General features: G+C 39.4%; 1 protein-coding gene across 2 annotated transcripts in view; it reads left to right on the plus strand.

The window, feature by feature from the left end:
• The first annotated feature begins 334 nt into the window (after nt 1-334).
• Nucleotides 335-11,282, plus strand: part of MAPKAP1 (mitogen-activated protein kinase associated protein 1) — a 204,223-nt gene continuing 193,275 nt past the window's right edge. For both annotated transcript variants that reach the window (XM_012639818.1, XM_012639819.1), the window contains exon 1: nt 335-486. The gene's annotated coding sequence lies outside the window, so the exon portion shown is untranslated. The remainder of the gene's footprint in view (nt 487-11,282) is intronic.

Consider the following 11,282-nt stretch of genomic DNA (forward strand, 5'->3'; position numbering starts at 1 on the left):
ACATAGCTATCTGTAGTGGCCAAGCCTTGACAGATATTCAGGTCTTCTAATTATGATTGTTCTTCTTATAAAATGACTACTCTGTTGCTTTGTTTGTCCTTTCTTAAGCCTTAGTCCTTCTAAATTGGCAATCCTGGCCTGCATGTTTTTTGGTGTTCTGCCTTTTCAGTGCACAAACATTGAAGTATATGTGGGGCTTTCTGTACACGTCAGACCTGAACATGTCCCTGGACAACTCCCTCCTTAAGGTTCCAAGGAAGACTTTTTAGGGAAGATGGACAAGCTGTCTCTCTGTGTGTACTCACAAAGATATTTTTATCTTCCTCTTGTGTCACAGCCCAGGAGTTAAAGTCACTGTTTGAAAAAAAATCCCTCAAAGAGAAGCCTCCAAGTTCCGGAAAGCAGTCAATATTATCTGTACGCCTGGAGCAGTGCCCTCTGCAGTTGAATAACCCCTTTAATGAGTATTCCAAATTCGATGGCAAGGTAAGTAAAAGTGAGACTTTGTCCCTTTAAGTAGAACTGTAATTGAGTGAAATTGTTGGTGTTATTATTAGATTCAGAGTTTCAAAAATGCATCATAAGATGTCAGTTGACAATTACGAAATGTCACTCACATTTTCTAAGACTGTAGATGTAAAAAGGTATGATTTTGGGCCAATGTTGTTTCCACTGTGATATATCTGGGAGGATTACAACAAAACAGTCCTGAGATATCTCTCTCTCTCTCTCTCTCTCTCTGTATATAGACAGATATATTAGGACTGTTCTGTTGTAATCCTCCCAAATGTTTGTGTGTGTGTGTATGTGTGTGTGTGTGTATCTATTGTATTTCCTAAGTATACTTGAGAGTTTGGGTTAGTTGGATTGTGGTTAATCAAGGTCTAATTGCATTGGGAATGCCTTGAAAGTGGTTTTAGAAGGCAGTTTGCATTGTCTTGTCTGATTGTTTATTATAACTGCAGAAATTGTTGAGGTTTGAACTTCATTTCAGAATTCTAAGCTACGGCTTTGCAGCTCAGTATTTCACTCTAGGGGGATCTTGTGTGACTCTTGCTATGGAGAATGACTTTTTTTTTTTTTCTGGAGACAGGATCTTGCTCTGTTGCCCAGTTTAGAGGGTAGTGGCATGATCAATTATAGCTTACTGCAGCCTCGAACTCCTGGGCTCAAGCAATGCTCCCTCCTCTACCTCCAGAGTAGCTGGAACTCCAGAGGCATGTCACCACACCTGGATAACTTTTTAAATTTTTTGTAGAGATGTGGTCTCAGTATGTTGCTCAGGCTGGTCCTGAACTCCTGGCCTTAAGCAGTCCTCTCACTTTGGCCTCCCAAAGTGCTGGGATTACAGGTGTGAGCCACTGTGCCTGGCTGAGGATGACTTTATTATTTTTGCCTGTTTGATCTAACAATTTGCTGTTATAAAATAAAAGTATTATTTTCCTTTTAGAAAAATGGCCACTGTTTTAGGTGGAGCCTAGTTCCATGTGCAGCACCCTTTCCCCCTACCCCCGGCCATTCTGTGTCTCTGTGCTGACCTGAGCTGGGTCTTTTTCAGGAGACAGTAAGAGTTGATTTTTATATTTATTGCCATTATGTTTGCTGCCTGGCAGTTGTGTGGGGGTGCTGAGTGATAGCATTTTCCCTGGAGGGGTCATGTACAATTTGTCTTATTTCAACACCACTGCGTTTAATAAACATATAGCTCTTTGCTTATGATTGCATTTTTTAAAAAATTCATGTGCTGGTTCTGTCAGTTGTCATCTTTGAGCAAAGAGATGTTTTTGAAACACTTTTACCTCATACAGTTCAGCATGTTGCCATAGGTTTAAATAAGCCTGTGTGGCCATTGGCATATGAGATTATTGATGTTTCTGGGGAAAGAGGGCAAGAACTAGAAACAAAATATATAAATAGCATAAAGTTCCTAATATGCTCAGGATATTTTCTCCAAAAAAACATCTGAAAGCACTTTTAGTAAATTATAGATTGTACTGATGCAAAGCCTGCCTGTGCTGCCTTCTTCTGTTCTCCTTGTGGAATGTGGTGAAGAGAAGGAAGTTTCTCCCTGAGGGACAAGAATGCCAGTTTCGGGAAAATGGCTGAGTTTGACTCTTTAGGATTTTTAAAAAATACTATAATTGATTCATTTAGGTATGTGAGAAATTTGTGTTGGTATTAAGTTACCTGGCTGGAATTTATTTGCTTCCATTACCTGATACCATTTCATTGTTCGAGGATGTAATTTCTGGAATAATTGTGTGATAATGCTTTTATGCCAACAAAATAGCATAGATCTTTTAAAATATATTCTAGAATTCTCCATATACCATTAGACTTAATTATTAATTGCTTAGGGTTGGATTTGTCAGAAGCTTATGAACTCTGGTTGAGATATGTATATCTAACTTGTTATTAGATAGATATCCTTTGGATATTGCCAAAGAGAAATTTTTTTTAAAAGTAAGCCAGTTCCTCAGTCACAAAGGAATTATTTTTGCTGGATGTGCGTTTACATATAAGACTCTCAATGCTTTTGTCATAGCAAGTTCATTTGTAATTTACAAAAGATGTGAGCATGGAACAGTCACCATTACACATTGATTAAGAAAGATTTATATATCGATAAGTCTATCTTATGATGCGATACTATTTTATTATTCTCCTATTATAATTGCTAAAATACAATTAAATCCTTGTTCTCATCTATTATTTAATATTGATGCGTTTGGCAGATATGTAATGAAAGTGGCTAATATTTGAAGGATATTGTACTGTACATATTAAATTAGTCTTTATCTTTGTGAAATGCATCAATATGATATTCAATGACATCTCAATGATTAATAGAGAATTATACTTGAGTCAAGCCTCTTTGTAACCTAGAAATTAAAATGACTATTCAAATAACACCTCAAAATGATCAAATTAGCATTTTGTGATTGCATAATAATGGGATTGTAGTAGTTATAACAGCACTGTGGCTGCCTCTAGAGTTAAGATCATGTCAACCCCTTGATAATAAAGCCTTTTCCGTGAGAGTCGACTTTAATAATTTCCAGATTGATTCTTCCCATAAATCATCTGACGTTCAGCACTAAATTTTTGTTGCTGTTGTAACTTAAAATTATTTTATTTTTATTCAGCTCATATTTAAGAAATGAAATGAGTGTCCTATTTTAATGATTCACCGTCTTGTCATTGGAACTGTATTTTTTTGCCTCAAATGTAAGGATTTTCCATGTATTTTGATACTCCTGTGTATTTTTTGTAAAGGTTTGTTAAAGCCTCTGAAATATGTATAGTTTTTTCCCTACAAATATTCAGAATGCTTTTCTTGGGAATAACGTTTGCCTTATTTACATAATTAACTGAGTTGCTTAGGTCTCTTGGGTAAATGGTACATAATTAGGGAGAGAAGGGGACAGGGAAGAGTTTGGGGTCTAATTAAATATGCTAAAAAACTACTTAATTATGTATTTCCTCAAGAGACTAACTGCTGTGAAATCCTCCTTAAGATTAAACTGGCGTTAGATTTGAGAAAAGGATTTTGCTTTTGGTATGGCTTTACAATTACATTGTAGTTCCGCAAGCACATCTAGTGTTCTTAGCAGTTTGTACAAACTGGATTGTTGGTTTTAATGATTCTAAGGATGAGCATCTCTTAGCTATTGTGCTAAATTGAAGTGAATATTTTCAGGTAATTTTTGGTTCTTGTAGCTGGTTAATAATTTATGAAAAGTTTTTTTTATAGTGATTGGTTAATAAATTTTTAAGGCATGAAATCGAGAGGGAAAGCATGTACTTAGGTATATGCTTTAACAATTTTTTGATCTGATTTATTATTGTGTTTATACTATTTCTTTGGTAGATTGGTGATGCTGTTTTAGAATCTTAGATTATCAATAACTCTGTTTACTGATCATTTGAAGTTCAAGGTAGAGTGCAAAGCAGTTTTAGGGAATGTTTTGGTCAGACCAGGCAAAATCTGCTTCAGCCATTTGCCTGAATTTTTCAGCATTTTTGAGAACAGGACCTCTGAATAGCCTTATTAACAAAATAAAACATCAGTTCTAAGAGGTTGTGACAAATAGAAAACTTCTTATACCAGTCCTTCTGATTTCACTGTGTGTGGAAACTGTTGATTGTGACAAGGAGTTGCTTTGAGGTGACAACGGAGTGGGCTCCGCTGATAGGCAGGAAATACTCAGCACCAATTGCAGTGCCTCAGAATATGAGGATTTTTTGACCTGCTTCTCCACCTGTTTCAAAATAGGTCGTGTTTTAAGAAATAAATCTAACCCTTGCCATTTTCTTTTTCTTTTCTTTTCTTTTGTTTCTTTTTGGGACTCTTGTCCTGGGCTAGAGTGCCGGGGCGTCAACCTAGCTCACAGCAACCTCAAACTCCTGGGCTCAAGCGATCCTACTGCCTCAGCCTCCGGAGTAGCTCGGACTACAGGTGTGCACCACCAGGCCCAGCCCATTTTTAGTAGAGGTGGGTCTTGCTCTTGCTCAGGCTGGTCTCAAACTCCTGGCCTCAAGCGATCTTCCCAGCCTGGGCCTCCCAGAGTGGTAGGGTTACAGGTGTGAGTCACTGTGCCCAGCCTAAACTTTGCCATTTTCATGCCTTATCACTTATTTGAGAAGCTTTTACTAGTACATCATCACTATTCTGGTCAAACAGTTTGCAGATATTATCATCATCATTACTAGACCATCAGAAGTTCAAGTACCCATTTCCAGTCAAACAGTTAATAATAAAAAATGGTACTGATTATCAAATTATGTCATCTCAGTCAGTTTTTTTACCTCTCTGAACCTCAGTTTCTTCACCTCTGAAAAGAGATGAGTGTTCCTTCCTCACAAGGCTGAGACCAGCAGATAGGATGATGCTAGGCTGAGAGGCAGTGTAATTGAGTTAGTAAAGCAACCCTTGTTTGAATCCCAATGACTCCACTTACTCCATTTCTTGGGGTCTTCATTCCCATGTGAAGGCTCCGTATCACATAAAATTTACATTAAATAAATTTCTTTGCTTTTCTTTTGTTTATTTGTCTCTTGTTACAGAGGCCCCAGCTCAGAACTTACAAGGGTAGAAGGAAAAAATATTTTTTCTCCCCTGCAAGCTCCAGTCCTCCTCTGTGGTGAAATGATGACAGTATAGCTTCCTCATGAGGATTACATAAAATGAGGCCTGTTTAGCAGGACATGTAGCACATGGGAAACACTCAACAAATATCCACTTGTGCTGCTTTCTCTTTGTAAAGGAATAGGGGGGCAGTGATGATTTCTCTCCTATGTACTTCATTAGGTTGTTGACAGGATTGAGTGATGCGTTTTTAAAACCAGGATTTTTGAATAGTGTGGTTAAGCGAGACATGCAGACTGAACTGGATGAAGGTGGTCTGCGTGCTGAAGTTGAGGTAGTCCAGTGGTGCTTGGACCTTTCATTTCAAATAGGAAGACTAAGACAAGTAATTACTTCTTTTTGGGGGGAGGGATGGCTATTTTTTAAACATGTGGTGAAAAAATAGTTTGATATTAGTAATTGCTTGGCAGTTTACTAACATATTAAGTATCTATTTGACTTACCTAAATACTACTCTCTAAATGTAAGACAGGATGTTTGCCCTGACAAGTACTTAAAAAATCAAACCAGTTTTGGTTCATAGAGACAACTGTGACTTTGATTGTGTTAACTTGTTGGAAAGTAACCATTTCTCTGTTAGAAACTGTTTTAACAGGGAAGCTGCAGAGAGCATGGGGGAAGGGATAATTCATGAGTGCTAATTGCTTGGCTGTTAATTTTCATAAGTGTTGATAGAAGCAGTTCCTTAAATTAAACTTTGTTTAAAATGTATCAGGGGAAATATTCCACAATGTCGAGCCTGAAGTGAAAATTAATATGAATGCTGTGGCAATTAACACATACTGGTTAATAGCTTTTAGCAGCATTTTGGGATGATAGTCCTTAAATACATTTTGCATGCTGCTCTTGTTTCAGCATTGTTCCAGTCTATGTCTGGATAATTATGAACAAATGTTTTCTACAATCATGGCATTAAATAGCTCTCTTCAAAGAAAGTCACTTAAAACTTTGTGGAAAAGCCACTAGGAAATGTTGCAAACTCAGAAAAGGCCAGCAAATTGAAATTTTATTAAAAAAAAATTTTTCCTTAGAAGAAAATACACCTCATCTGAATTTGGAAAATTTGCTTTAAATGTCATAAGAATGGTCCCTTCTAATATGTTAAGCTGCTTTAGCTTCAGGATCTGTTTCTAAAAAAATACAGCCTGGGCTTTTTAGTGTTGGCTGTGTTTCTAGACCTCAGCTTTTGCTTATTGCTGCCTGAGCTGAGGCAGTGGCCTTGAGCCTGAGGGCCTTTCTGGCCTTCCTTCTCCTCCACTCTCCCTCACCCCCAAGCTGATGTGCCCCCCTCTCAAACGGTGACTGAAAATGAAGTTGGCTGCATAATACTCAATGTCATCTCCACCCCCGCTTCCTTTCAGTAAAAGTTCTCCTGGGTTTAGTTTCTTAGTGCCCAGTAAGAGACAAATCTAGGGTGACTGTGTATTTTCAATTAGGAGCTGTTTGTCTCTTTCGTTGGCTTCAGTTTACATACCTTTTTTAAATAGAGAAGAGTAAAATCCCAACATGATTTTAGCAGTTATTCTCTTGGCTGTTTACCTCTGTGACTGTATTTTGCTAGTCTTCCTTTTCATAAATCGGTTTTACTCTATTTTATTTCTGAAAGAAGATGTTAGATATTCACTACCTCTTTACACATTATGATTTTGAATAGAGGGATCAAAGTCATTAAAGACATCTTTTATGAGATTATTTCCCCTTACCATCATATTAATGCTCTCCCCTTCCTTTTGCTTGACATTATGCTCAAAATCCCAAGGGAGACCTTGGGATTTTTGTCTTGGTGATATGCATACTTAGTTAAATAGGAATCTTACAACAACAAAAAAATTGTTTTTAATAACTTACTCTGAAGTGAAATACTCTATGCTGAGTTCTTAAAACTAGCTTATTCCACTCTGAGCTCTCTCTGTTAGGCCTCATTTCTGTAGTTTGTTCTGAACCTTGCCAGTCTGTGGTGGCTTCCTTTGGTTGTGGAGCCATCTTCTAGAAAGTCCCATGAGAGATAGAATTCACCATTGGCTTAAAGGCTTTTCAAAAGAAGGCAGAATTTTGCAGTGGAAAGAACTTGTCAGTCAGGCTTGGGTTAGAATCCTAGCTTTGCCATCTACTTGTTGTGTGATATTGGGCAAATCGCTTTGTCTCTTTGAGCCTGTTTTCATGTCTGCAAAATGAGGTTAATGATACTTACCTTAAAATATTGTTGTGAGGATGAGAAATGCATACATAGCAAAGTGCCTGGTACCTGGCCAGTGCTGAGAGACTATTAGTTTCCTTTCCTTTTACCACATTACCATTCATTTACTTCACATTTGAAGGCCTGCTATTAATATATACCAGGCGTAGTTAAGTAAGTGCTGGTGACAGTGGTGATCAAAAACAGACCTGGTTTCTGACCTCATGGAGCTTCTTCCCTTGGTGGGAAGATGGATATTATGTAAATAGTCCTCCTTATTAGTGATTTCACATCCACAGATTCAACCAACCTTGGTTTGAAAATAGAAAAAAACCAACCAAACAAACAAACAAAAACCAACAATGGAAAAGAATACAAATTTAAAAAAAAACAATTCAGTATAACAACTATTTACTTTGTATTTACATATTATAAGTACTGTAGAGATGATTTAAAATATATAGGAGGATGAACTTGATTATATGCAAATACCACACTATTTTATTAATATGTAAGTAACTGTGAGCATCCCCACGCTTTGGTATTTTTGGGGCTCCTGGAACCAGTCTCTTAACCGAAGAGCCTAAAGGATGAGTAAGAGCTAGCTAAGTGAAGGGGAAGAAAAAGGATGTGCGGAGGGTCTAAGGCAATGGGGAGCTTGGCGGTTTCGAGTAACTGAAAGAAATCTGTGTGACTGGAACCCCAAGGGTGAGGTAGATCTGGTGCAAGGTGAAGCTCAAGGGGCAGACCAGGTGTGACTGGTAGAAGAAGTGTTCTTTTTAACCTAAGAGCATTGGGAACGCTTGGACAAGTTTAAATGGGGAGGTGAAGTAATCAGATTTGTGGGGTTTTTTGTTTATTTTTTTGAGACGGAGTCTCACTCCGTTCCCCGGGCTAGAGTGCCATGGCGTCAGCCTAGCTCACAGCAACCTCAAACTCCTGGGCTCAAGCGATCCTCCTGCCTCAGCCTCCCGAGTAGCTGGGACTACAGGCACGCACCACCGTGCCCGGCTAATTTTTTCTGTTTTAAGTTGTTTGGCTAACTTCTTTCTATTTTTAGTAGAGACGGGGTCTCACTCTTGCTCAGGCTGGTCTTGAACTCCTGAGCTCAAGCAATCCTCCTGCCTCGGCCCCCCAGAGTGCTAGGATTACGAGCGTGAGCCACCGCGCCCGGCCCAGATTTGTGTTTTGAAGGATCACTGGGGCTATGCTGAAGTGTGTATCCCTGAGAAGGGTTTGTGAGGATAGAGAGAGCAATCAAGAAACTTTTTGCAGTGGTTTGGGTAAGAGAGAGTGGTAACTTGGGCTTACTTGTTGGTAATGGAGATGGAGTGGATAAATTCAAGAGACATTTAGTAGTAGGCAAAAGTGATAGGATTTGTCTGTAGCTATATCACCCTGAACATGCTCAATGTTGTCTGATCTTGGAAGCTAAGCAGGGTCCAGCCTGGGTAGTACTTGGATGGGATACTGCCTGGGAATACTGAATGCTGTAGGCTTAAAAAAAAAAAGTGGTAGAACTTGATGATGGACTGTACATAGAGGGATGGAGTAGAAAGGGGTTTCAAGGGCAGTTTCCTGGTCTGAGTCTGGCTTGTGGAGCTGGATGAATAATGAAATCATCCCTGAATTAGGAAACACTGAAAGAGGGCCAAAGATGAGGTGGACATTCCCATTGAGCTGGTTTGGGCCTGCTGACTATAGGTTATAGGCTGTTTCCATGTCCTTGAAGACACTATATATCTCCTTTTTGGGGGGATGGGGTACACTGGTTTGCAACTGGGGACTCTAAGGCAGTGTTCCCTGAGATGAGAGTGGCATTGGGGGCCAGGAGCTTCTTCTTGTTCTCACTTTGCAGCCAGCTTTGGAACTGGCTAAGCGCTTACCTCCAGATGTCAGTCACCTTCCAGACCTCAGTCACCTTCCAGGTGTCAGTCACCTCTTCTCCTGTAATGGGGATGTGTTCTCAGATGCCCAAACCAACTCACCAGGCTGTTCAGAGGGGAAAATGAGTGAGTGATTTTTATTTTATTTTTATTTTTTGAGAGAGTAATTTTATTTTTAGAGACAGGGTCTCACTCTTATCACTCAGGATGGAGCGCAGTGGTGTGATCATAGCTCACTGCAGCCTCGAGCTCCTGGGATCAAGCAATTCTCCCACCTCAGCCTCCTGAGTAGCTAGGACTTGTAGGTATGTGCCATCATACCCAGCTAACTTTTAAAACTTTTTTGTAGAGACAGAGTCTACCTGCATTGCCCAAGCTGGTCTTGAACTCCTGGCCTCAAGTGATCCTCCCACCTCAGCCCTCGAAGTGTTGGAATTACAGGCATGAACCACTGCATCTGACCTGAGAGAGTAATTTTAAATGAGGCACATGTCAGATATCATTTAAGAAACTATACTAATTATAATTCTTGAAGATTAGGGGACTAAGAGGTAAAACATGGACATATTTTTGTTATAATGTTGCACTATTACCTTCTCCCTAGCTAGTTAATTACTAGGTTAGCAGAGGGAATCTGGTTAGAATGAATATTAAGCACTGAGGTCCCAGAGAAAGCCTAGGAGACAACCCTTGGAAGTATAGTGGGGACTGGGGACAGAGACATTTTACATTCAGCCTCCTCATCCTGAGTCACCATGGTCTGCATGGTTTGCATTAGAGAGATTTTCTACTTGCTCAAAGAACTAGGCCCTGATTTTACTATTTGAAGGCATATAGTCTTCAAGAGAAATCATATGACAGATGGTCCAGAGAAATCATGTGACAACGTAGGATCACCCAAATGGGCACAGAATTAAGGTGTTTTAATTCTCAGAGATTTTTGTTTTCATTCTTATTGACATTCACAGTCACTAAATGGAAACTTGAATTCCAGGACTGGAATGCTGCATGGCAGAAGGATCACCAGCAGGGAATCAGATGTGACCGTTAGCCCAGCCTGTGCAGTTCTTTCTCTGAGGTCTTGAACAAGTCATCTCCCATCTATGAGCCTTGGTTTCTGCATATTTATAATGAGGACCTTGGCTTAGGTGACATCTTGGTTTGCTTTTGGCTTTAAGGTTCCAGAGTTTTGTGATTAGGGAGGTAATTGACATCAGTGAGATGTAGAGGGTTACAGATGGGAATACTTGAACTCTTGAAGAGTTAATCGATGTATACATTGGAATTTTCCTCTTAATTATTATAACAAAACTGTGATATAGAGGGTGTTATCTCTAGATGAGGTGACAGGCTCAGAGAGATAGTGACTTGCTCAAGGGTACCTCACTAGTATGTGGCAGAGCTGGTATTCAACTTCTTTTTTCTTATTCCAGTACCATAGCATTGTTATGGAGAAAACAAACGCTGTCAATGTTTGAAATTTTTCAGAATTTAAAAACAAAAGTTTTGTCTGGGCACGGTGGCTCATGCCTGTAATCCTAGCACTCTGGGAGGCCAAGGCGGGAGGATCATTTGAGCTCAGGAGTTTGAGACCAGCCTGAGCAAGAGCGAGACCCCGTCTCTACTAAAAATGAAAAGAAATTGGCCAAACAACTAAAAATAGAAAAAATTAGCTGGGCATAGTGGCGCGTGCCTGTAGTCCCAGCTACCTGAGAGGCTGAGGCAGGAGGATCACTTGAGCCCAGGAGTTTGAGGTTGCTGTGAGCTAGGCTGACGCCACAGCACTCTAGCCTAGGCAAGAGAGTGAGACTCTGTCTCAAAAAGAAAAAACAAAACAAAAATTTTTCCTTTACCAGTGGACTTGAAATCTGATAGATTGGTTTAGATCTTACTAGTTGTGTGGGTTGAGTAAGTTACTGTACCTTGTAAGCCTTAATTTCCTTATATATTAAAAAAAAGTAATAATGAGATATTGGGGCTGGGGAACGGGAAAATGCTTTACACATACAATCTAGTTTATGCCCCACAAATATTTGTTTCTTTCCATTGATCTTCCTGTCGTACAGAGTGG

The sequence above is a fragment of the Propithecus coquereli genome, unplaced genomic scaffold (genome assembly GCF_000956105.1).
Source record: "Propithecus coquereli isolate 6110/MARCELLA unplaced genomic scaffold, Pcoq_1.0 Scaffold142, whole genome shotgun sequence".
NCBI lineage: Eukaryota > Metazoa > Chordata > Mammalia > Primates > Indriidae > Propithecus > Propithecus coquereli.